The following is a 27,979-nucleotide window of genomic DNA, read 5'->3' as shown; positions in this document are numbered from 1 at the left end:
CTGGGAAGCCTAGTGTCCCCAACCCTAACCCTAATTTGAGTCTCAACCCTTATTTCCTGTTTAGACTGAAACATCACCCCGTCCTCACGTTGTACGAAAAGACGGTCGGCACCCCTTTCTGATGACCTGCTCAGTTCGTTTCACCAAGCTAGTCTTCCCCAAGACCCTGGTTCCCTCCTCGGAAGCCAAGTCTCCCCAACCCTTACCCTAACTTGGGTTTTTACCCACATTTTCTAGAGGAACTTTAACATCCCCCAGTCCACGCAGTGTACTAAAAGACAGGAGGAAACACATCCTGTTGGGCCACTCAATCTGTTTCAACATGCTTGGCTTTACAGACGCCCTCGTTCCATCCTGGGAAGCCAAGTCTCGCCAACCCTCACCCTAATTTGAGTCTCAACCCTAATTTCCTCTTTGGACTGAAACATACCGCCGTCCACAGAGTGTTCCAAATGTCAGTATGGAAGACATCTTGATGTCCCCCTCAGGCTGATTCACCAAGCTAGGCTTCACCAAGAACCCGTTTCTTACCTAGGAAGCCCAGTTTCCCCAACCCTAACCCTAACTTGGGTTTGTACCCTACTTTATTTTGGGAATGAAACATCCTCTCGTCCACGCAGTGTACTAAAAGACAGGAGGCAACCCATCCTGCAGGCCCACTTATCCTATTTCTGCATGCTTGGCTTTTCCGAGGCCCTGGTTCAATCCAGGGAAGCCAAGTCTCCCGAACCCTAACCCTAACTTGAGTCTTAACCCTAATTTACTTGTGCAACTGTCACAAACCCCCATCCACAGGTCGCGCTAAAAGAAGGCAGGCACACCATTCCTTTGGCCCTCTCAGTCTGTTTCACCATGCTTGGCTTCAGTAACACCCTGTTTCCATTCTGGGAAGCCAAGTCTCCTGACCCCTAACCCTAAGTTGGGTCTGAACCCTAATTTCCTCTTGGGACTGAAACATGTCCCTGTCCACAAGCTGTACTAATGGGCAGTATGTTATCCTCCAATGGCTCACTCAGTCTGTTTGACTAATCTATGCTTCACCAAGATGCTGGTTCCTTCCTGGGAAGCCTAGTGTCCCCAACCCTAACCCTAATTTGAGTCTCAACCCTTATTTCCTGTTTAGACTGAAACATCACCCCGTCCTCACGTTGTACGAAAAGACGGTCGGCACCCCTTTCTGATGACCTGCTCAGTTCGTTTCACCAAGCTAGTCTTCCCCAAGACCCTGGTTCCCTCGTCGGAAGCCAAGTCTCGCCAACCCTAACCCTAACTTGGGTTTTTACCCAAATTTTCTAGAGGAACTTTAACATCCCCCAGTCCACGCAGTGTACTAAAAGACAGGAGGGAACACATCCTGTTGGGCCACTCAATCTGTTTCAACATGCTTGGCTTTACAGACGCCCTCGTTCCATCCTGGGAAGCCAAGTCTCGCCAACCCTCACCCTAATTTGAGTCTCAACCCTAATTTCCTCTTTGGACTGAAACATACCGCCGTCCACAGAGTGTACCAAATGTCAGTATGGAAGACATCTTGATGTCCCCCTCAGGCTGATTCACCAAGCTAGGCTTCACCAAGAACCCGTTTCTTACCTAGGAAGCCCAGTTTCCCCAACCCTAACCCTAACTTGGGTTTGTACCCTACTTTATTTTGGGAATGAAACATCCTCTCGTCCACGCAGTGTACTAAAAGACAGGAGGCAACCCATCCTGCAGGCCCACTTATCCTATTTCTGCATGCTTGGGTTTTCCGAGGCCCTGGTTCAATCCAGGGAAGCCAAGTCTCCCGAACCCTAACCCTAACTTGAGTCTTAACCCTAATTTACTTGTGCAACTGTCACAAACCCCCATCCACAGGTCGCGCTAAAAGAAGGCAGGCACACCATTCCTTTGGCCCTCTCAGTCTGTTTCACCATGCTTGGCTTCAGTAACACCCTGTTTCCATTCTGGGAAGCCAAGTCTCCTGACCCCTAACCCTAAGTTGGGTCTGAACCCTAATTTCCTCTTGGGACTGAAACATGTCCCTGTCCACAAGCTGTACTAATGGGCAGTATGTTATCCTCCAATGGCTCACTCAGTCTGTTTGACTAATCTATGCTTCACCAAGATGCTGGTTCCTTCCTGGGAAGCCTAGTGTCCCCAACCCTAACCCTAATTTGAGTCTCAACCCTTATTTCCTGTTTAGACTGAAACATCACCCCGTCCTCACGTTGTACGAAAAGACGGTCGGCACCCCTTTCTGATGACCTGCTCAGTTCGTTTCACCAAGCTAGTCTTCCCCAAGACCCTGGTTCCCTCGTCGGAAGCCAAGTCTCGCCAACCCTAACCCTAACTTGGGTTTTTACCCAAATTTTCTAGAGGAACTTTAACATCCCCCAGTCCACGCAGTGTACTAAAAGACAGGAGGGAACACATCCTGTTGGGCCACTCAATCTGTTTCAACATGCTTGGCTTTACAGACGCCCTGGTTCCATCCTGGGAAGCCAAGTCTCGCCAACCCTCACCCTAATTTGAGTCTCAACCCTAATTTCCTCTTTGGACTGAAACATACCGCCGTCCACAGAGTGTACCAAATGTCAGTATGGAAGACATCTTGATGTCCCCCTCAGGCTGATTCACCAAGCTAGGCTTCACCAAGAACCCGTTTCTTACCTAGGAAGCCCAGTTTCCCCAACCCTAACCCTAACTTGGGTTTTTACCCTACTTTATTTTGGGAATGAAACATCCCCTCGTCCATGCGGTGTACTAAAAGACAGGAGGCAACCCATCCTGCAGGCCCACTTATCCTATTTCTGCATGCTTGGCTTTTCCGAGGCCCTGGTTCAATCCAGGGAAGCCAAGTCTCCCAAACCCTAACCCTAACTTGAGTCTTAACCCTAATTTACTTGTGCAACTGTCACAAACCCCCATCCACAGGTCGCACTAAAAGAAGGCAGGCACACCATTCCTTTGGCCCTCTCCGTCTGTTTCACCATGCTTGGCTTCAGCAACACCCTGTTTCCATTCTGGGAAGCCAAGTCTCCTGACCCCTAACCCTAAGTTGGGTCTGAACCCTAATTTCCTCTTGGGACTGAAACATGTCCCTGTCCACAAGCTGTACTAATGGGCAGTATGTTATCCTCCAATGGCTCACTCAGTCTGTTTGACCAATCTAGGCTTTACCAAGACGCTGGTTCCTTCCTGGGAAGCCTAGTGTCCCCAACCCTAACCCTAATTTGAGTCTCAACCCTTATTTCCTGTTTAGACTGAAACATCACCCCGTCCTCACGTTGTACGAAAAGACGGTCGGCACCCCTTTCTGATGACCTGCTCAGTTCGTTTCACCAAGCTAGTCTTCCCCAAGACCCTGGTTCCCACCTCGGAAGCCAAGTCTCCCCAACCCTAACCCTAACTTGGGTTTTTACCCAAATTTTCTAGAGGAACTTTAACATCCCCCAGTCCACGCAGTGTACTAAAAGACAGGAGGGAACACATCCTGTTGGGCCACTCAATCTGTTTCAACACGCTTGGCTTTACAGATGCCCTGGTTCCATCCTGGGAAGCCATGTCTCGCCAGCCCTCACCCTAATTTGAGTCTCAACCCTAATTTCCTCTTTGGACTGAAACATACCGCCGTCCACAGAGTGTACCAAATGTCAGTATGGAAGACATCTTGATGTCCCCCTCAGGCTGATTCACCAAGCTAGGCTTCACCAAGAACCCGTTTCTTACCTAGGAAGCCCAGTTTCCCCAACCCTAACCCTAACTTGGGTTTTTACCCTACTTTATTTTGGGAATGAAACATCCCCTCGTCCACGCGGTGTACTAAAAGACAGGAGGCAACCCATCCGGAAGGCCCACTTATCCTATTTCTGCATGCTTGGCTTTTCCGAGGCCCTGGTTCAATCCAGGGAAGCCAAGTCTCCCGAACCCTAACCCTAACTTGAGTCTTAACCCTAATTTACTTGTGCAACTGTCACAAACCCCCATCCACAGGTCGCACTAAAAGAAGGCAGGCACACCATTCCTTTGGCCCTCTCAGTCTGTTTCACCATGCTTGGCTTCAGCAACACCCTGTTTCCATTCTGGGAAGCCAAGTCTCCTGACCCCTAACCCTCAGTTGGGTCTTAACCCTAATTTCCTCTCGGGACTGAAACTTGTCCCTGTCCACAAGCTGTACTAATGGGCAGTTAGTTAACCTCCAATGGCTCACTCAGTCTGTTTGACCAATCTAGGCTTTACCAAGATGCAGGTTCCTTCCTGGCAAGCCTAGTGTCCCCAACCCTAACCCTAATTTGAGTCTCAACCCTGATTTCCTGTTTAGACTGAAACATCACCCCGTCCTCACGTTGTACGAAAAGACGGTCGGCACCCCTTTCTGATGACCTGCTCAGTTCGTTTCACCAAGCTAGTCTTCCCCAAGACCCTGGTTCCCTCCTCGGAAGCCAAGTCTCCCCAACCCTAACCCTAACTTGGGTTTTTACCCAAATTTTCCAGAGGAACTTTAACATCCCCCAGTCCACGCAGTGTACTAAAAGACAGGAGGGAACACATCCTGTTGGGCCACTCAATCTGTTTCAACATGCTTGGCTTTACAGACGCCCTGGTTCCATCCTGGGAAGCCAAGTCTCGCCAACCCTCACCCTAATTTGAGTCTCAACCCTAATTTCCTCTTTGGACTGAAACATACCGCCGTCCACAGAGTGTACCAAATGTCAGTACGGTAGACATCTTGATGTCCCCCTCAGGCTGATTCACCAAGCTAGGCTTCACCAAGAACCCGTTTCTTACCTAGGAAGCCCAGTTTCCCCAACCCTAACCCTAACTTGGGTTTGTACCCTACTTTATTTTGGGAATGAAACATCCCCTCGTCCACGCGGTGTACTAAAAGACAGGAGGCAACCCATCCTGCAGGCCCACTTATCCTATTTCTACATGCTTGGCTTTTCCGAGGCCCTGGTTCACTCCAGGGAAGCAAAATCTCCCGAATCCTAACCCTAACTTGAGTCTTAACCCTAATTTTCTTGTGCAACTGTCACAAACCCCCATCCACAGGTCGCACTAAAAGAAGGCAGGCACACCATTCCTTTGGCCCTCTCAGTCTGTTTCACCATGCTTGGCTTCAGCAACACCCTGTTTCCATTCTGGGAAGTCAAATCTCCTGACCCCTAACCCTAAGTTGGGTCTGAACCCTAATTTCCTCTTGGGACTGAAACATGTCCCTGTCCACAAGCTGTACGAATGGGGAGAATGTTATCCTCCAATGGCTCACTCAGTCTGTTTGACCAATCTAGGCTTTACCAAGACGCTGGTTCCTTCCTGGGAAGCCTAGTGTCCCCAACCCTAACCCTAATTTGAGTCTCAACCCTTATTTCCTGTTTAGACTGAAACATCACCCCGTCCTCACGTTGTACGAAAAGACGGTCGGCACCCCTTTCTGATGACCTGCTCAGTTCGTTTCACCAAGCTAGTCTTCCCCAAGACCCTGGTTCCCTCGTCGGAAGCCAAGTCTCCCCAACCCTAACCCTAACTTGGGTTTTTACCCAAATTTTCTAGAGGAACTTTAACATCCCCCAGTCCACGCAGTGTACTAAAAGACAGGAGGGAACACATCCTGTTGGGCCACTCAATCTGTTTCAACATGCTTGGCTTTACAGACGCCCTGGTTCCATCCTGGGAAGCCAAGTCTCGCCAACCCTCACCCTAATTTGAGTCTCAACCCTAATTTCCTCTTTGGACTGAAACATACCGCCGTCCACAGAGGGTACCAAATGTCAGTATGGAAGACATCTTGATGTCCCCCTCAGGCTGATTCACCAAGCTAGGCTTCACCAAGAACCTGTTTCTTACCTAGGAAGCCCAGTTTCCCCAACCCTAACCCTAACTTGGGTTTGTACCCTACTTTATTTTGGGAATGAAACATCCCCTCGTCCACGCGGTGTACTAAAAGACAGGAGGCAACCCATCCTGCAGGCCCACTTATCCTATTTCTGCATGCTTGGCTTTTCCGAGGCCCTGGTTCAATCCAGGGAAGCCAAGTCTCCCGAACCCTAACCCTAACTTGAGTCTTAACCCTAATTTACTTGTGCAACTGTCACAAACCCCCATCCACAGGTCGCACTAAAAGAAGGCAATACACCATTCCTTTGGCCCTCTCAGTCTGTTTCACCATGCTTGGCTTCAGCAACACCCTGTTTCCATTCTGGGAAGCCAAGTCTCCTGACCCCTAACCCTAAGTTGGGTCTGAACCCAAATTTCCTCTTGGGACTGAAACATGTCCCTGTCCACAAGCTGTACTAATGGGCAGTATGTTATCCTCCAATGGCTCACTCAGTCTGTTTGACCAATCTATGCTTCACCAAGACGCTGGTTCCTTCCTGGGAAGCCTAGTGTCCCCAACCCTAACCCTAATTTGAGTCTCAACCCTTATTTCCTGTTTAGACTGAAACATCACCCCTTCCTCACGTTGTACGAAAAGACGGTCGGCACCCCTTTCTGATGACCTGCTCAGTTCGTTTCACCAAGCTAGTCTTCCCCAAGACCCTGGTTCCCTCCTCGGAAGCCAAGTCTCCCCAACTCTAACCCTAACTTGGGGTTTTACCCAAATTTTCTAGAGGAACTTTAACATCCCCCAGTCCATGCGGTGTACTAAAAGACAGGAGGGAACACATCCTGTTGGGCCACTCAATCTGTTTCAACATGCTTGGCTTTACAGACGCCCTGGTTCCATCCTGGGAAGCCAAGTCTCGCCAACCCTAACCCTAATTTGAGTCTCAACCCTAATTTCCTCTTTGGACTGAAACATACCGCCGTCCACAGAGGGTACCAAATGTCAGTATGGTAGACATCTTGATGTCCCCCTCAGGCTGATTCACCAAGCTAGGCTTCACCAAGAACCCGTTTCTTACCTAGGAAGCCCAGTTTCCCCAACCCTAACCCTAACTTGGGTTTTTACCCTACTTTATTTTGGGAATGAAACATCCCCTCGTCCACGCGGTGTACTAAAAGACAGGAGGCAACCCATCCTGCAGGCCCACTTATCCTATTTCTACATGCTTGGCTTTTCCGAGGCCCTGGTTCACTCCAGGGAAGCAAAATCTCCCGAATCCTAACCCTAACTTGAGTCTTAACCCTAATTTTCTTGTGCAACTGTCACAAACCCCCATCCACAGGTCGCACTAAAAGAAGGCAGGCACACCATTCCTTTGGCCCTCTCAGTCTGTTTCACCATGCTTGGCTTCAGCAACACCCTGTTTCCATTCTGGGAAGCCAAGTCTCCTGACCCCTAACCCTCAGTTGGGTCTTAACCCTAATTTCCTCTCGGGACTGAAGCTTGTCCCTGTCCACAAGCTGTACTAATGGGCAGTTAGTTAACCTCCAATGGCTCACTCAGTCTGTTTGACCAATCTAGGCTTTACCAAGACGCTGGTTCCTTCCTGGGAAGCCTAGTGTCCCCAACCCTAACCCTAATTTGAGTCTCAACCCTTATTTCCTGTTTAGACTGAAACATCACCCCGTCCTCACGTTGTACGAAAAGACGGTCGGCACCCATTTCTGATGACCTGCTCAGTTCGTTTCACCAAGCTAGTCTTCCCCAAGACCCTGGTTCCCTCCTCGGAAGCCAAGTCTCCCCAACTCTAACCCTAACTTGGGGTTTTACCCAAATTTTCTAGAGGAACTTTAACATCCCCCAGTCCATGCGGTGTACTAAAAGACAGGAGGGAACACATCCTGTTGGGCCACTCAATCTGTTTCAACATGCTTGGCTTTACAGACGCCCTGGTTCCATCCTGGGAATCCAAGTCTCGCCAACCCTAACCCTAATTTGAGTCTCAACCCTAATTTCCTCTTTGGACTGAAACATACCGCCGTCCACAGAGGGTACCAAATGTCAGTATGGTAGACATCTTGATGTCCCCCTCAGGCTGATTCACCAAGCTAGGCTTCACCAAGAACCCGTTTCTTACCTAGGAAGCCCAGTTTCCCCAACCCTAACCCTAACTTGGGTTTTTACCCTACTTTATTTTGGGAATGAAACATCCCCTCGTCCACGCGGTGTACTAAAAGACAGGAGGCAACCCATCCTGCAGGCCCACTTATCCTATTTCTGCATGCTTGGCTTTTCCGAGGCCCTGGTTCAATCCAGGGAAGCCAAGTCTCCCGAACCCTAACCCTAACTTCAGTCTTAACCCTAATTTACTTGTGCAACTGTCACAAACCCCCATCCACAGGTCGCACTAAAAGAAGGCAATACACCATTCCTTTGGCCCTCTCAGTCTGTTTCACCATGCTTGGCTTCAGCAACACCCTGTTTCCATTCTGGGAAGCCAAGTCTCCTGACCCCTAACCCTAAGTTGGGTCTGAACCCAAATTTCCTCTTGGGACTGAAACATGTCCCTGTCCACAAGCTGTACTAATGGGCAGTATGTTATCCTCCAATGGCTCACTCAGTCTGTTTGACCAATCTATGCTTCACCAAGACGCTGGTTCCTTCCTGGGAAGCCTAGTGTCCCCAACCCTAACCCTAATTTGAGTCTCAACCCTTATTTCCTGTTTAGACTGAAACATCACCCCTTCCTCACGTTGTACGAAAAGACGGTCGGCAACCCTTTCTGATGACCTGCTCAGTTCGTTTCACCAAGCTAGTCTTCCCCAAGACCCTGGTTCCCTCCTCGGAAGCCAAGTCTCCCCAACTCTAACCCTAACTTGGGGTTTTACCCAAATTTTCTAGAGGAACTTTAACAACCCCCAGTCCATGCGGTGTACTAAAAGACAGGAGGGAACACATCCTGTTGGGCCACTCAATCTGTTTCAACATGCTTGGCTTTAAAGACGCCCTGGTTCCATCCTGGGAAGCCAAGTCTCGCCATCCCTAACCCTAATTTGAGTCTCAACCCTAATTTCCTCTTTGGACTGAAACATACCGCCGTCCACAGAGGGTACCAAATGTCAGTATGGTAGACATCTTGATGTCCCCCTCAGGCTGATTCACCAAGCTAGGCTTCACCAAGAACCCGTTTCTTACCTAGGAAGCCCAGTTTCCCCAACCCTAACCCTAACTTGGGTTTTTACCCTACTTTAGTTTGGGAATGAAACATCCCCTCGTCCACGCGGTGTACTAAAAGACAGGAGGCAACCCATCCTGCAGGCCCACTTATCCTATTTCTACATGCTTGGCTTTTCCGAGGCCCTGGTTCAATCCAGGGAAGCAAAATCTCCCGAATCCTAACCCTAACTTGAGTCTTAACCCTAATTTTCTTGTGCAACTGTCACAAACCCCCATCCACAGGTCGCACTAAAAGAAGGCAGGCACACCATTCCTTTGGCCCTCTCAGTCTGTTTCACCATGCTTGGCTTCAGCAACACCCTGTTTCCATTCTGGGAAGCCAAGTCTCCTGACCCCTAACCCTCAGTTGGGTCTTAACCCTAATTTCCTCTCGGGACTGAAGCTTGTCCCTGTCCACAAGCTGTACTAATGGGCAGTTAGTTAACCTCCAATGGCTCACTCAGTCTGTTTGACCAATCTAGGCTTTACCAAGACGCTGGTTCCTTCCTGGGAAGCCTAGTGTCCCCAACCCTAACCCTAATTTGAGTCTCAACCCTTATTTCCTGTTTAGACTGAAACATCACCCCGTCCTCACGTTGTACGAAAAGACGGTCGGCACCCCTTTCTGATGACCTGCTCAGTTCGTTTCACCAAGCTAGTCTTCCCCAAGACCCTGGTTCCCTCCTCGGAAGCCAAGTCTCCCCAACTCTAACCCTAACTTGGGGTTTTACCCAAATTTTCTAGAGGAACTTTAACATCCCCCAGTCAATGCGGTGTACTAAAAGACAGGAGGGAACACATCCTGTTGGGCCACTCAATCTGTTTCAACATGCTTGGCTTTACAGACGCCCTGGTTCCATCCTGGGAAGCCAAGTCTCGCCAACCCTAACCCTAATTTGAGTCTCAACCCTAATTTCCTCTTTGGACTGAAACATACCGCCATCCACAGAGTGTACCAAATGTCAGTACGGTAGACATCTTGATGTCCCCCTCAGGCTGATTCACCAAGCTAGGCTTCACCAAGAACCCGTTTCTTACCTAGGAAGCCCAGTTTCCCCAACCCTAACCCTAACTTGGGTTTTTACCCTACTTTATTTTGGGAATGAAACATCCCCTCGTCCACGCGGTGTACTAAAAGACAGGAGGCAACCCATCCTGCAGGCCCACTTATCCTATTTCTACATGCTTGGCTTTTCCGAGGCCCTGGTTCACTCCAGGGAAGCAAAATCTCCCGAATCCTAACCCTAACTTGAGTCTTAACCCTAATTTTCTTGTGCAACTGTCACAAACCCCCATCCACAGGTCGCACTAAAAGAAGGCAGGCACACCATTCCTTTGGCCCTCTCAGTCTGTTTCACCATGCTTGGCTTCAGCAACACCCTGTTTCCATTCTGGGAAGCCAAGTCTCCTGACCCCTAACCCTCAGTTGGGTCTTAACCCTAATTTCCTCTCGGGACTGAAGCTTGTCCCTGTCCACAAGCTGTACTAATGGGCAGTTAGTTAACCTCCAATGGCTCACTCAGTCTGTTTGACCAATCTAGGCTTTACCAAGACGCTGGTTCCTTCCTGGGAAGCCTAGTGTCCCCAACCCTAACCCTAATTTGAGTCTCAACCCTTATTTCCTGTTTAGACTGAAACATCACCCCGTCCTCACGTTGTACGAAAAGACGGTCGGCACCCCTTTCTGATGACCTGCTCAGTTCGTTTCACCAAGCTAGTCTTCCCCAAGACCCTGGTTCCCTCCTCGGAAGCCAAGTCTCCCCAACCCTAACCCTAACTTGGGTTTTTACCCAAATTTTCTAGAGGAACTTTAACATCCCCCAGTCCACGCAGTGTACTAAAAGACAGGAGGGAACACATCCTGTTGGGCCACTCAATCTGTTTCAACATGCTTGGCTTTACAGACGCCCTGGTTCCATCCTGGGAAGCCAAGTCTCGCCAACCCTCACCCTAATTTGAGTCTCAACCCTAATTTCCTCTTTGGACTGAAACATACCGCCGTCCACAGAGTGTACCAAATGTCAGTATGGAAGACATCTTGATGTCCCCCTCAGGCTGATTCACCAAGCTAGGCTTCACCAAGAACCTGTTTCTTACCTAGGAAGCCCAGTTTCCCCAACCCTAACCCTAACTTGGGTTTGTACCCTACTTTATTTTGGGAATGAAACATCCCCTCGTCCACGCGGTGTACTAAAAGACAGGAGGCAACCCATCCTGCAGGCCCACTTATCCTATTTCTGCATGCTTGGCTTTTCCGAGGCCCTGGTTCAATCCAGGGAAGCCAAGTCTCCCGAACCCTAACCCTAACTTGAGTCTTAACCCTAATTTACTTGTGCAACTGTCACAAACCCCCATCCACAGGTCGCACTAAAAGTAGGCAATACACCATTCCTTTGGCCCTCTCAGTCTGTTTCACCATGCTTGGCTTCAGCAACACCCTGTTTCCATTCTGGGAAGCCAAATCTCCTGACCCCTAACCCTAAGTTGGGTCTGAACCCTAATTTCCTCTTGGGACTGAAACATGTCCCTGTCCACAAGCTGTACGAATGGGGAGAATGTTATCCTCCAATGGCTCACTCAGTCTGTTTGACCAATCTAGGCTTTACCAAGACGCTGGTTCCTTCCTGGGAAGCCTAGTGTCCCCAACCCTAACCCTAATTTGAGTCTCAACCCTTATTTCCTGTTTAGACTGAAACATCACCCCGTCCTCACGTTGTACGAAAAGACGGTCGGCACCCCTTTCTGATGACCTGCTCAGTTCGTTTCACCAAGCTAGTCTTCCCCAAGACCCTGGTTCCCTCGTCGGAAGCCAAGTCTCCCCAACCCTAACCCTAACTTGGGTTTTTACCCAAATTTTCTAGAGGAACTTTAACATCCCCCAGTCCACGCAGTGTACTAAAAGACAGGAGGGAACACATCCTGTTGGGCCACTCAATCTGTTTCAACATGCTTGGCTTTACAGACGCCCTGGTTCCATCCTGGGAAGCCAAGTCTCGCCAACCCTCACCCTAATTTGAGTCTCAACCCTAATTTCCTCTTTGGACTGAAACATACCGCCGTCCACAGAGTGTACCAAATGTCAGTATGGAAGACATCTTGATGTCCCCCTCAGGCTGATTCACCAAGCTAGGCTTCACCAAGAACCCGTTTCTTACCTAGGAAGCCCAGTTTCCCCAACCCTAACCCTAACTTGGGTTTGTACACTACTTTATTTTGGGAATGAAACATCCCCTCGTCCACGCGGTGTACTAAAAGACAGGAGGCAACCCATCCTGCAGGCCCACTTATCCTATTTCTGCATGCTTGGCTTTTCCGAGGCCCTGGTTCAATCCAGGGAAGCCAAGTCTCCCGAACCCTAACCCTAACTTCAGTCTTAACCCTAATTTACTTGTGCAACTGTCACAAACCCCCATCCACAGGTCGCACTAAAAGAAGGCAATACACCATTCCTTTGGCCCCCTCAGTCTGTTTCACCATGCTTGGCTTCAGGAACACCCTGTTTCCATTCTGGGAAGCCAAGTCTCCTGACCCCTAACCCTAAGTTGGGTCTGAACCCAAATTTCCTCTTGGGACTGAAACATGTCCCTGTCCACAAGCTGTACTAATGGGCAGTATGTTATCCTCCAATGGCTCACTCAGTCTGTTTGACCAATCTAGGCTTCACCAAGACGCTGTATCCATCCTGGGAAGCCTAGTGTCCCCAACCCTAACCCTAATTTGAGTCTCAACCCTTATTTCCTGTTTAGACTGAAACATCACCCCGTCCTCACGTTGTACGAAAAGACGGTCGGCACCCCTTTCTGATGACCTGCTCAGTTCGTTTCACCAAGCTAGTCTTCCCCAAGACCCTGGTTCCCTCCTCGGAAGCCAAGTCTCCCCAACCCTAACCCTAACTTGGGTTTTTACCCAAATTTTCCAGAGGAACTTTAACATCCCCCAGTCCACGCAGTGTACTAAAAGACAGGAGGGAACACATCCTGTTGGGCCACTCAATCTGTTTCAACATGCTTGGCTTTACAGACGCCCTGGTTCCATCCTGGGAAGCCAAGTCTCGCCAACCCTCACCCTAATTTGAGTCTCAACCCTAATTTCCTCTTTGGACTGCAACATACCTCCGTCCACAGATTGTACCAAATGTCAGTATGGAAGACATCTTGATGTCCCCCTCAGGCTGATTCACCAAGCTAGGCTTCACCAAGAACCCGTTTCTTACCTAGGAAGCCCAGTTTCCCCAACCCTAACCCTAACTTGGGTTTTTACCCTACTTTATTTTGGGAATGAAACATCCCCTCGTCCACGCGGTGTACTAAAAGACAGGAGGCAACCCATCCGGAAGGCCCACTTATCCTATTTCTGCATGCTTTGCTTTTCCGAGGCCCTGGTTCAATCCAGGGAAGCCAAGTCTCCCGAACCCTAACCCTAACTTGAGTCTTAACCCTAATTTACTTGTGCAACTGTCACAAACCCCCATCCACAGGTCGCACTAAAAGAAGGCAGGCACACCATTCCTTTGGCCCTCTCCGTCTGTTTCACCATGCTTGGCTTCAGCAACACCCTGTTTCCATTCTGGGAAGCCAAGTCTCCTGACCCCTAACCCTCAGTTGGGTCTTAACCCTAATTTCCTCTCGGGACTGAAGCTTGTCCCTGTCCACAAGCTGTACTAATGGGCAGTTAGTTAACCTCCAATGGCTCACTCAGTCTGTTTGACCAATCTAGGCTTTACCAAGACGCTGGTTCCTTCCTGGGAAGCCTAGTGTCCCCAACCCTAACCCTAATTTGAGTCTCAACCCTTATTTCCTGTTTAGACTGAAACATCACCCCGTCCTCACGTTGTACGAAAAGACGGTCGGCACCCCTTTCTGATGACCTGCTCAGTTCGTTTCACCAAGCTAGTCTTCCCCAAGACCCTGGTTCCCTCCTCGGAAGCCAAGTCTCCCCAACTCTAACCCTAACTTGGGGTTTTACCCAAATTTTCTAGAGGAACTTTAACATCCCCCAGTCCATGCGGTGTACTAAAAGACAGGAGGGAACACATCCTGTTGGGCCACTCAATCTGTTTCAACATGCTTGGCTTTACAGACGCCCTGGTTCCATCCTGGGAAGCCAAGTCACGCCAACCCTAACCCTAATTTGAGTCTCAACCCTAATTTCCTCTTTGGACTGAAACATACCGCCGTCCACAGAGGGTACCAAATGTCAGTATGGTAGACATCTTGATGTCCCCCTCAGGCTGATTCACCAAGCTAGGCTTCACCAAGAACCCGTTTCTTACCTAGGAAGCCCAGTTTCCCCAACCCTAACCCTAACTTGGGTTTTTACCCTACTTTATTTTGGGAATGAAACATCCCCTCGTCCACGCGGTGTACTAAAAGACAGGAGGCAACCCATCCTGCAGGCCCACTTATCCTATTTCTACATGCTTGGCTTTTCCGAGGCCCTGGTTCACTCCAGGGAAGCAAAATCTCCCGAATCCTAACCCTAACTTGAGTCTTAACCCTAATTTTCTTGTGCAACTGTCACAAACCCCCATCCACAGGTCGCACTAAAAGAAGGCAGGCACACCATTCCTTTGGCCCTCTCAGTCTGTTTCACCATGCTTGGCTTCAGCAACACCCTGTTTCCATTCTGGGAAGCCAAGTCTCCTGACCCCTAACCCTCAGTTGGGTCTTAACCCTAATTTCCTCTCGGGACTGAAGCTTGTCCTTGTCCACAAGCTGTACTAATGGGCAGTTAGTTAACCTCCAATGGCTCACTCAGTCTGTTTGACCAATCTAGGCTTTACCAAGACGCTGGTTCCTTCCTGGGAAGCCTAGTGTCCCCAACCCTAACCCTAATTTGAGTCTCAACCCTTATTTCCTGTTTAGACTGAAACATCACCCCGTCCTCACGTTGTACGAAAAGACGGTCGGCACCCCTTTCTGATGACCTGCTCAGTTCGTTTCACCAAGCTAGTCTTCCCCAAGACCCTGGTTCCCTCCTCGGAAGCCAAGTCTCCCCAACCCTAACCCTAACTTGGGTTTTTACCCAAATTTTCTAGAGGAACTTTAACATCCCCCAGTCCACGCAGTGTACTAAAAGACAGGAGGGAACACATCCTGTTGGGCCACTCAATCTGTTTCAACATGCTTGGCTTTACAGACGCCCTGGTTCCATCCTGGGAAGCCAAGTCTCGCCAACCCTCACCCTAATTTGAGTCTCAACCCTAATTTCCTCTTTGGACTGAAACATACCGCCGTCCACAGAGTGTACCAAATGTCAGTATGGAAGACATCTTGATGTCCCCCTCAGGCTGATTCACCAAGCTAGGCTTCACCAAGAACCTGTTTCTTACCTAGGAAGGCCAGTTTCCCCAACCCTAACCCTAACTTGGGTTTGTACCCTACTTTATTTTGGGAATGAAACATCCCCTCGTCCACGCGGTGTACTAAAAGACAGGAGGCAACCCATCCTGCAGGCCCACTTATCCTATTTCTGCATGCTTGGCTTTTCCGAGGCCCTGGTTCAATCCAGGGAAGCCAAGTCTCCCGAACCCTAACCCTAACTTCAGTCTTAACCCTAATTTACTTGTGCAACTGTCACAAACCCCCATCCACAGGTCGCACTAAAAGAAGGCAATACACCATTCCTTTGGCCCTCTCAGTCTGTTTCACCATGCTTGGCTTCAGCAACACCCTGTTTCCATTCTGGGAAGCCAAGTCTCCTGACCCCTAACCCTAAGTTGGGTCTGAACCCAAATTTCCTCTTGGGACTGAAACATGTCCCTGTCCACAAGCTGTACTAATGGGCAGTATGTTATCCTCCAATGGCTCACTCAGTCTGTTTGACCAATCTATGCTTCACCAAGACGCTGGTTCCTTCCTGGGAAGCCTAGTGTCCCCAACCCTAACCCTAATTTGAGTCTCAACCCTTATTTCCTGTTTAGACTGAAACATCACCCCGTCCTCACGTTGTACGAAAAGACGGTCGGCACCCCTTTCTGATGACCTGCTCAGTTCGTTTCACCAAGCTAGTCTTCCCCAAGACCCTGGTTCCCTCGTCGGAAGCCAAGTCTCCCCAACCCTAACCCTAACTTGGGTTTTTACCCAAATTTTCTAGAGGAACTTTAACATCCCCCAGTCCACGCAGTGTACTAAAAGACAGGAGGGAACACATCCTGTTGGGCCACTCAATCTGTTTCAACATGCTTGGCTTTACAGACGCCCTGGTTCCATCCTGGGAAGCCAAGTCTCGCCAACCCTCACCCTAATTTGAGTCTCAACCCTAATTTCCTCTTTGGACTGAAACATACCGCCGTCCACAGAGTGTACCAAATGTCAGTATGGAAGACATCTTGATGTCCCCCTCAGGCTGATTCACCAAGCTAGGCTTCACCAAGAACCCGTTTCTTACCTAGGAAGCCCAGTTTCCCCAACCCTAACCCTAACTTGGGTTTGTACACTACTTTATTTTGGGAATGAAACATCCCCTCGTCCACGCGGTGTACTAAAAGACAGGAGGCAACCCATCCTGCAGGCCCACTTATCCTATTTCTGCATGCTTGGCTTTTCCGAGGCCCTGGTTCAATCCAGGGAAGCCAAGTCTCCCGAACCCTAACCCTAACTTCAGTCTTAACCCTAATTTACTTGTGCAACTGTCACAAACCCCCATCCACAGGTCGCACTAAAAGAAGGCAATACACCATTCCTTTGGCCCCCTCAGTCTGTTTCACCATGCTTGGCTTCAGCAACACCCTGTTTCCTTTCTGGGCAGCCAAGTCTCCTGACCCCTAACCCTAAGTTGGGTCTGAACCCAAATTTCCTCTTGGGACTGAAACATGTCCCTGTCCACAAGCTGTACTAATGGGCAGTATGTTATCCTCCAATGGCTCACTCAGTCTGTTTGACCAATCTAGGCTTCACCAAGACGCTGTATCCATCCTGGGAAGCCTAGTGTCCCCAACCCTAACCCTAATTTGAGTCTCAACCCTTATTTCCTGTTTAGACTGAAACATCACCCCGTCCTCACGTTGTACGAAAAGACGGTCGGCACCCCTTTCTGATGACCTGCTCAGTTCGTTTCACCAAGCTAGTCTTCCCCAAGACCCTGGTTCCCTCCTCGGAAGCCAAGTCTCCCCAACCCTAACCCTAACTTGGGTTTTTACCCAAATTTTCCAGAGGAACTTTAACATCCCCCAGTCCACGCAGTGTACTAAAAGACAGGAGGGAACACATCCTGTTGGGCCACTCAATCTGTTTCAACATGCTTGGCTTTACAGACGCCCTGGTTCCATCCTGGGAAGCCAAGTCTCGCCAACCCTCACCCTAATTTGAGTCTCAACCCTAATTTCCTCTTTGGACTGAAACATACCTCCGTCCACAGATTGTACCAAATGTCAGTATGGAAGACATCTTGATGTCCCCCTCAGGCTGATTCACCAAGCTAGGCTTCACCAAGAACCCGTTTCTTACCTAGGAAGCCCAGTTTCCCCAACCCTAACCCTAACTTGGGTTTTTACCCTACTTTATTTTGGGAATGAAACATCCCCTCGTCCACGCGGTGTACTAAAAGACAGGAGGCAACCCATCCGGAAGGCCCACTTATCCTATTTCTGCATGCTTTGCTTTTCCGAGGCCCTGGTTCAATCCAGGGAAGCCAAGTCTCCCGAACCCTAACCCTAACTTGAGTCTTAACCCTAATTTTCTTGTGCAACTGTCACAAACCCCCATCCACAGGTCGCACTAAAAGAAGGCAGGCACACCATTCCTTTGGCCCTCTCCGTCTGTTTCACCATGCTTGGCTTCAGCAACACCCTGTTTCCATTCTGGGAAGCCAAGTCTCCTGACCCCTAACCCTCAGTTGGGTCTTAACCCTAATTTCCTCTCGGGACTGAAACTTGTCCCTGTCCACAAGCTGTACTAATGGGCAGTTAGTTAACCTCCAATGGCTCACTCAGTCTGTTTGACCAATCTAGGCTTTACCAAGATGCAGGTTCCTTCCTGGCAAGCCTAGTGTCCCCAACCCTAACCCTAATTTGAGTCTCAACCCTTATTTCCTGTTTAGACTGAAACATCACCCCGTCCTCACGTTGTACGAAAAGACGGTCGGCACCCCTTTCTGATGACCTGCTCAGTTCGTTTCACCAAGCTAGTCTTCCCCAAGACCCTGGTTCCCTCCTCGGAAGCCAAGTCTCCCCAACCCTAACCCTAACTTGGGTTTTTACCCAAATTTTCTAGAGGAACTTTAACATCCCCCAGTCCACGCAGTGTACTAAAAGACAGGAGGGAACACATCCTGTTGGGCCACTCAATCTGTTTCAACATGCTTGGCTTTACAGACGCCCTGGTTCCATCCTGGGAAGCCAAGTCTCGCCAACCCTCACCCTAATTTGAGTCTCAACCCTAATTTCCTCTTTGGACTGAAACATACCGCCGTCCACAGAGTGTACCAAATGTCAGTATGGAAGACATCTTGATGTCCCCCTCAGGCTGATTCACCAAGCTAGGCTTCACCAAGAACCTGTTTCTTACCTAGGAGGCCCAGTTTCCCCAACCCTAACCCTAACTTGGGTTTGTACCCTACTTTATTTTGGGAATGAAACATCCCCTCGTCCACGCGGTGTACTAAAAGACAAGAGGCAACCCATCCTGCAGGCCCACTTATCCTATTTCTACATGCTTGTCTTTTCCGAGGCCCTGGTTCAATCCAGGGAAGCCAAGTCTCCCGAACCCTAACCCTAACTTGAGTCTTAACCCTAATTTACTTGTGCAACTGTCACAAACCCCCATCCACAGGTCGCACTAAAAGAAGGCAGGCACACCATTCCTTTGGCCCTCTCAGTCTGTTTCACCATGCTTGGCTTCAGCAACACCCTGTTTCCATTCTGGGAAGCCAAGTCTCCTGACCCCTAACCCTAAGTTGGGTCTGAACCCTAATTTCCTCTTGGGACTGAAACATGTCCCTGTCCACAAGCTGTACTAATGGGCAGTATGTTATCCTCCAATGGCTCACTCAGTCTGTTTGACCAATCTATGCTTCACCAAGACGCTGGTTCCTTCCTGGGAAGCCTAGTGTCCCCAACCCTAACCCTAATTTGAGTCTCAACCCTTATTTCCTGTTTAGACTGAAACATCACCCCTTCCTCACGTTGTACGAAAAGACGGTCGGCACCCCTTTCTGATGACCTGCTCAGTTCGTTTCACCAAGCTAGTCTTCCCCAAGACCCTGGTTCCCTCCTCGGAAGCCAAGTCTCCCCAACTCTAACCCTAACTTGGGGTTTTACCCAAATTTTCTAGAGGAACTTTAACATCCCCCAGTCCATGCGGTGTACTAAAAGACAGGAGGGAACACATCCTGTTGGGCCACTCAATCTGTTTCAACATGCTTGGCTTTACAGACGCCCTGGTTCCATCCTGGGAAGCCAAGTCTCGCCAACCCTAACCCTAATTTGAGTCTCAACCCTAATTTCCTCTTTGGACTGAAACATACCGCTGTCCACAGAGGGTACCAAATGTCAGTACGGTAGACATCTTGATGTCCCCCTCAGGCTGATTCACCAAGCTAGGCTTCACCAAGAACCCGTTTCTTACCTAGGAAGCCCAGTTTCCCCAACCCTAACCCTAACTTGGGTTTTTACCCTACTTTATTTTGGGAATGAAACATCCCCTCGTCCACGCGGTGTACTAAAAGACAGGAGGCAACCCATCCTGCAGGCCCACTTATCCTATTTCTACATGCTTGGCTTTTCCGAGGCCCTGGTTCACTCCAGGGAAGCAAAATCTCCCGAATCCTAACCCTAACTTGAGTCTTAACCCTAATTTTCTTGTGCAACTGTCACAAACCCCCATCCACAGGTCGCACTAAAAGAAGGCAGGCACACCATTCCTTTGGCCCTCTCCGTCTGTTTCACCATGCTTGGCTTCAGCAACACCCTGTTTCCATTCTGGGAAGCCAAGTCTCCTGACCCCTAACCCTCAGTTGGGTCTTAACCCTAATTTCCTCTCGGGACTGAAGCTTGTCCCTGTCCACAAGCTGTACTAATGGGCAGTTAGTTAACCTCCAATGGCTCACTCAGTCTGTTTGACCAATCTAGGCTTTACCAAGACGCTGGTTCCTTCCTGGGAAGCCTAGTGTCCCCAACCCTAACCCTAATTTGAGTCTCAACCCTTATTTCCTGTTTAGACTGAAACATCACCCCGTCCTCACGTTGTACGAAAAGACGGTCGGCACCCCTTTCTGATGACCTGCTCAGTTCGTTTCACCAAGCTAGTCTTCCCCAAGACCCTGGTTCCCTCCTCGGAAGCCAAGTCTCCCCAACTCTAACCCTAACTTGGGGTTTTACCCAAATTTTCTAGAGGAACTTTAACATCCCCCAGTCCATGCGGTGTACTAAAAGACAGGAGGGAACACATCCTGTTGGGCCACTCAATCTGTTTCAACATGCTTGGCTTTACAGACGCCCTGGTTCCATCCTGGGAAGCCAAGTCACGCCAACCCTAACCCTAATTTGAGTCTCAACCCTAATTTCCTCTTTGGACTGAAACATACCGCCGTCCACAGAGGGTACCAAATGTCAGTATGGTAGACATCTTGATGTCCCCCTCAGGCTGATTCACCAAGCTAGGCTTCACCAAGAACCCGTTTCTTACCTAGGAAGCCCAGTTTCCCCAACCCTAACCCTAACTTGGGTTTTTACCCTACTTTATTTTGGGAATGAAACATCCCCTCGTCCACGCGGTGTACTAAAAGACAGGAGGCAACCCATCCTGCAGGCCCACTTATCCTATTTCTACATGCTTGGCTTTTCCGAGGCCCTGGTTCACTCCAGGGAAGCAAAATCTCCCGAATCCTAACCCTAACTTGAGTCTTAACCCTAATTTTCTTGTGCAACTGTCACAAACCCCCATCCACAGGTCGCACTAAAAGAAGGCAGGCACACCATTCCTTTGGCCCTCTCAGTCTGTTTCACCATGCTTGGCTTCAGCAACACCCTGTTTCCATTCTGGGAAGCCAAGTCTCCTGACCCCTAACCCTCAGTTGGGTCTTAACCCTAATTTCCTCTCGGGACTGAAGCTTGTCCTTGTCCACAAGCTGTACTAATGGGCAGTTAGTTAACCTCCAATGGCTCACTCAGTCTGTTTGACCAATCTAGGCTTTACCAAGACGCTGGTTCCTTCCTGGGAAGCCTAGTGTCCCCAACCCTAACCCTAATTTGAGTCTCAACCCTTATTTCCTGTTTAGACTGAAACATCACCCCGTCCTCACGTTGTACGAAAAGACGGTCGGCACCCCTTTCTGATGACCTGCTCAGTTCGTTTCACCAAGCTAGTCTTCCCCAAGACCCTGGTTCCCTCCTCGGAAGCCAAGTCTCCCCAACCCTAACCCTAACTTGGGTTTTTACCCAAATTTTCTAGAGGAACTTTAACATCCCCCAGTCCACGCAGTGTACTAAAAGACAGGAGGGAACACATCCTGTTGGGCCACTCAATCTGTTTCAACATGCTTGGCTTTACAGACGCCCTGGTTCCATCCTGGGAAGCCAAGTCTCGCCAACCCTCACCCTAATTTGAGTCTCAACCCTAATTTCCTCTTTGGACTGAAACATACCGCCGTCCACAGAGTGTACCAAATGTCAGTATGGAAGACATCTTGATGTCCCCCTCAGGCTGATTCACCAAGCTAGGCTTCACCAAGAACCTGTTTCTTACCTAGGAAGCCCAGTTTCCCCAACCCTAACCCTAACTTGGGTTTGTACCCTACTTTATTTTGGGAATGAAACATCCCCTCGTCCACGCGGTGTACTAAAAGACAGGAGGCAACCCATCCTGCAGGCCCACTTATCCTATTTCTGCATGCTTGGCTTTTCCGAGGCCCTGGTTCAATCCAGGGAAGCCAAGTCTCCCGAACCCTAACCCTAACTTCAGTCTTAACCCTAATTTACTTGTGCAACTGTCACAAACCCCCATCCACAGGTCGCACTAAAAGAAGGCAATACACCATTCCTTTGGCCCTCTCAGTCTGTTTCACCATGCTTGGCTTCAGCAACACCCTGTTTCCATTCTGGGAAGCCAAGTCTCCTGACCCCTAACCCTAAGTTGGGTCTGAACCCAAATTTCCTCTTGGGACTGAAACATGTCCCTGTCCACAAGCTGTACTAATGGGCAGTATGTTATCCTCCAATGGCTCACTCAGTCTGTTTGACCAATCTATGCTTCACCAAGACGCTGGTTCCTTCCTGGGAAGCCTAGTGTCCCCAACCCTAACCCTAATTTGAGTCTCAACCCTTATTTCCTGTTTAGACTGAAACATCACCCCGTCCTCACGTTGTACGAAAAGACGGTCGGCACCCCTTTCTGATGACCTGCTCAGTTCGTTTCACCAAGCTAGTCTTCCCCAAGACCCTGGTTCCCTCCTCGGAAGCCAAGACTCCCCAACTCTAACCCTAACTTGGGGTTTTACCCAAATTTTCTAGAGGAACTTTAACGTCCCCCAGTCCATGCGGTGTACTAAAAGACAGGAGGGAACACATCCTGTTGGGCCACTCAATCTGTTTCAACATGCTTGGCTTTACAGACGCCCTGGTTCCATCCTGGGAAGCCAAGTCTCGCCAACCCTAACCCTAATTTGAGTCTCAACCCTAATTTCCTCTTTGGACTGAAACATACCGCCGTCCACAGAGGGTACCAAATGTCAGTATGGTAGACATCTTGATGTCCCCCTCAGGCTGATTCACCAAGCTAGGCTTCACCAAGAACCCGTTTATTACCTAGGAAGCCCAGTTTCCCCAACCCTAACCCTAACTTGGGTTTTTACCCTACTTTATTTTGGGAATGAAACATCCCCTCGTCCATGCGGTGTACTAAAAGACAGGAGGCAACCCATCCTGCAGGCCCACTTATCCTATTTCTACATGCTTGGCTTTTCCGAAGCCCTGGTTTACTCCAGGAAAGCCAAGTCTCCCGAACCCTAACCCTAACTTGAGTCTTAACCCTAATTTATTTGTGCAACTGTAACAAACCCCCATCCACAGGTTGTACTAAAAGACGGCAGGCAGACCATTCCTTTGGCCCTCTCAGGCTGTTTCACCATGCTTGGCTTCAGCAACACCCTGTTTCCATTCTGGGAAGCCAAATCTCCTGACCCCTAACCCTAAGTTGGGTCTGAACCCTAATTTCCTCTTTGGACTGAAACATGTCCCTGTCCACAAGCTGTACGAATGGGGAGTATGTTATCCTCCAATGGCTCACTCAGTCTGTTTGACCAATCTAGGCTTTACCAAGATGCTGGTTCCTTCCTGGGAAGCCTAGTGTCCCCAACCCTAACCCTAATTTGAGTCTCAACCCTTATTTCCTGTTTAGACTGAAACATCACCCCGTCCTCACGTTGTACGAAAAGACGGTCGGCACCCCTTTCTGATGACCTGCTCAGTTCGTTTCACCAAGCTAGTCTTCCCCAAGACCCTGGTTCCCTCCTCGGAAGCCAAGTCTCCCCAACCCTTACCCTAACTTGGGTTTTTACCCAAATTTTCTAGAGGAACTTTAACATCCCCCAGTCCACGCAGTGTACTAAAAGACAGGAGGGAACACATCCTGTTGGGCCACTCAATCTGTTTCAACATGCTTGGCTTTACAGACGCCCTCGTTCCATCCTGGGAAGCCAAGTCTCGCCAACCCTCACCCTAATTTGAGTCTCAACCCTAATTTCCTCTTTGGACTGAAACATACCGCCGTCCACAGAGTGTACCAAATGTCAGTATGGAAGACATCTTGATGTCCCCCTCAGGCTGATTCACCAAGCTAGGCTTCACCAAGAACCCGTTTCTTACCTAGGAAGCCCAGTTTCCCCAACCCTAACCCTAACTTGGGTTTGTACCCTACTTTATTTTGGGAATGAAACATCCTCTCGTCCACGCAGTGTACTAAAAGACAGGAGGCAACCCATCCTGCAGACCCACTTATCCTATTTCTGCATGCTTGGCTTTTCCGAGGCCCTGGTTCAATCCAGGAAAGCCAAGTCTCCCAAACCCTAACCCTAACTTGAGTCTTAACCCTAATTTACTTGTGCAACTGTCACAAACCCCCATCCACAGGTCGCGCTAAAAGAAGGCAGGCACACCATTCCTTTGGCCCTCTCAGTCTGTTTCACCATGCTTGGCTTCAGTAACACCCTGTTTCCATTCTGGGAAGCCAAGTCTCCTGACCCCTAACCCTAAGTTGGGTCTGAACCCTAATTTCCTCTTGGGACTGAAACATGTCCCTGTCCACAAGCTGTACTAATGGGCAGTATGTTATCCTCCAATGGCTCACTCAGTCTGTTTGACTAATCTATGCTTCACCAAGATGCTGGTTCCTTCCTGGGAAGCCTAGTGTCCCCAACCCTAACCCTAATTTGAGTCTCAACCCTTATTTCCTGTTTAGACTGAAACATCACCCCATCCTCACGTTGTACGAAAAGACGGTCGGCACCCCTTTCTGATGACCTGCTCAGTTCGTTTCACCAAGCTAGTCTTCCCCAAGACCCTGGTTCCCTCGTCGGAAGCCAAGTCTCGCCAACCCTAACCCTAACTTGGGTTTTTACCCAAATTTTCTAGAGGAACTTTAACATCCCCCAGTCCACGCAGTGTACTAAAAGACAGGAGGGAACACATCCTGTTGGGCCACTCAATCTGTTTCAACATGCTTGGCTTTACAGACGCCCTGGTTCCATCCTGGGAAGCCAAGTCTCGCCAACCCTCACCCTAATTTGAGTCTCAACCCTAATTTCCTCTTTGGACTGAAACATACCGCCGTCCACAGAGTGTACCAAATGTCAGTATGGAAGACATCTTGATGTCCCCCTCAGGCTGATTCACCAAGCTAGGCTTCACCAAGAACCCGTTTCTTACCTAGGAAGCCCAGTTTCCCCAACCCTAACCCTAACTTGGGTTTGTACCCTACTTTATTTTGGGAATGAAACATCCTCTCATCCACGCAGTGTACTAAAAGACAGGAGGCAACCCATCCTGCAGGCCCACTTATCCTATTTCTGCATTCTTGGCTTTTCCGAGGCCCTGGTTCAATCCAGGGAAGCCAAGTCTCCCGAACCCTAACCCTAACTTGAGTCTTAACCCTAATTTACTTGTGCAACTGTCACAAACCCCCATCCACAGGTCGCGCTAAAAGAAGGCAGGCACACCATTCCTTTGGCCCTCTCAGTCTGTTTCACCATGCTTGGCTTCAGTAACACCCTGTTTCCATTCTGGGAAGCCAAGTCTCCTGACCCCTAACCCTAAGTTGGGTCTGAACCCTAATTTCCTCTTGGGACTGAAACATGTCCCTGTCCACAAGCTGTACTAATGGGCAGTATGTTATCCTCCAATGGCTCACTCAGTCTGTTTGACTAATCTATGCTTCACCAAGATGCTGGTTCCTTCCTGGGAAGCCTAGTGTCCCCAACCCTAACCCTAATTTGAGTCTCAACCCTTATTTCCTGTTTAGACTGAAACATCACCCCGTCCTCACGTTGTACGAAAAGACGGTCGGCACCCCTTTCTGATGACCTGCTCAGTTCGTTTCACCAAGCTAGTCTTCCCCAAGACCCTGGTTCCCTCGTCGGAAGCCAAGTCTCCCCAACCCTAACCCTAACTTGGGTTTTTACCCAAATTTTCTAGAGGAACTTTAACATCCCCCAGTCCACGCAGTGTACTAAAAGACAGGAGGGAACACATCCTGTTGGGCCACTCAATCTGTTTCAACATGCTTGGCTTTACAGACGCCCTGGTTCCATCCTGGGAAGCCAAGTCTCGCCAACCCTCACCCTAATTTGAGTCTCAACCCTAATTTCCTCTTTGGACTGAAACATACCGCCGTCCACAGAGTGTACCAAATGTCAGTATGGAAGACATCTTGATGTCCCCCTCAGGCTGATTCACCAAGCTAGGCTTCACCAAGAACCCGTTTCTTACCTAGGAAGCCCAGTTTCCCCAACCCTAACCCTAACTTGGGTTTGTACACTACTTTATTTTGGGAATGAAACATCCCCTCGTCCACGCGGTGTACTAAAAGACAGGAGGCAACCCATCCTGCAGGCCCACTTATCCTATTTCTGCATGCTTGGCTTTTCCGAGGCCCTGGTTCAATCCAGGGAAGCCAAGTCTCCCAAACCCTAACCCTAACTTGAGTCTTAACCCTAATTTACTTGTGCAACTGTCACAAACCCCGATCCACAGGTCGCACTAAAAGAAGGCAGGCACACCATTCCTTTGGCCCTCTCCGTCTGTTTCACCATGCTTGGCTTCAGCAACACCCTGTTTCCATTCTGGGAAGCCAAGTCTCCTGACCCCTAACCCTAAGTTGGGTCTGAACCCTAATTTCCTCTTGGGACTGAAACTTGTCCCTGTCCACAAGCTGTACTAATGGGCAGTTAGTTAACCTCCAATGGCTCACTCAGTCTGTTTGACCAATCTAGGCTTTACCAAGATGCAGGTTCCTTCCTGGGAAGCCTAGTGTCCCCAACCCTAACCCTAATTTGAGTCTCAACCCTTATTTCCTGTTTAGACTGAAACATCACCCCGTCCTCACGTTGTACGAAAAGACGGTCGGCACCCCTTTCTGATGACCTGCTCAGTTCGTTTCACCAAGCTAGTCTTCCCCAAGACCCTGGTTCCCTCCTCGGAAGCCAAGTCTCCCCAACCCTAACCCTAACTTGGGTTTTTACCCAAATTTTCTAGAGGAACTTTAACATCCCCCAGTCCACGCAGTGTACTAAAAGACAGGAGGGAACACATCCTGTTGGGCCACTCAATCTGTTTCAACATGCTTGGCTTTACAGACGCCCTGGTTCCATCCTGGGAAGCCAAGTCTCGCCAACCCTCACCCTAATTTGAGTCTCAACCCTAATTTCCTCTTTGGACTGAAACATACCGCCGTCCACAGAGTGTACCAAATGTCAGTATGGAAGACATCTTGATGTCCCCCTCAGGCTGATTCACCAAGCTAGGCTTCACCAAGAACCTGTTTCTTACCTAGGAGGCCCAGTTTCCCCAACCCTAACCCTAACTTGGGTTTGTACCCTACTTTATTTTGGGAATGAAACATCCCCTCGTCCACGCGGTGTACTAAAAGACAGGAGGCAACCCATCCTGCAGGCCCACTTATCCTATTTCTACATGCTTGTCTTTTCCGAGGCCCTGGTTCAATCCAGGGAAGCCAAGTCTCCCGAACCCTAACCCTAACTTGAGTCTTAACCCTAATTTACTTGTGCAACTGTCACAAACCCCCATCCACAGGTCGCACTAAAAGAAGGCAGGCAGACCATTCCTTTGGCCCTCTCAGTCTGTTTCACCATGCTTGGCTTCAGCAACACCCTGTTTCCATTCTGGGAAGCCAAGTCTCCTGACCCCTAACCCTAAGTTGGGTCTGAACCCTAATTTCCTCTTGGGACTGAAACATGTCCCTGTCCACAAGCTGTACTAATGGGCAGTATGTTATCCTCCAATGGCTCACTCAGTCTGTTTGACCAATCTATGCTTCACCAAGACGCTGGTTCCTTCCTGGGAAGCCTAGTGTCCCCAACCCTAACCCTAATTTGAGTCTCAACCCTTATTTCCTGTTTAGACTGAAACATCACCCCTTCCTCACGTTGTACGAAAAGACGGTCGGCACCCCTTTCTGATGACCTGCTCAGTTCGTTTCACCAAGCTAGTCTTCCCCAAGACCCTGGTTCCCTCGTCGGAAGCCAAGTCTCCCCAACCCTAACCCTAACTTGGGTTTTTACCCAAATTTTCTAGAGGAACTTTAACATCCCCCAGTCCACGCGGTGTACTAAAAGACAGGAGGGAACACATCCTGCAGGCCCACTTATCCTATTTCTGCATGCTTGGCTTTTCCGAGGCCCTGGTTCAATCCAGGGAAGCCAAGTCTCCCAAACCCTAACCCTAACTTGAGTCTTAACCCTAATTTACTTGTGCAACTGTCACAAACCCCGATCCACAGGTCGCACTAA

The sequence above is a fragment of the Heloderma suspectum genome, chromosome 1, assembly GCF_057233095.1.
Source record: "Heloderma suspectum isolate Gila_16-S chromosome 1, 16-S_ref, whole genome shotgun sequence".
Classification (NCBI taxonomy): domain Eukaryota; kingdom Metazoa; phylum Chordata; class Lepidosauria; order Squamata; family Helodermatidae; genus Heloderma; species Heloderma suspectum.
This window is presented reverse-complemented; position numbering follows the sequence as displayed.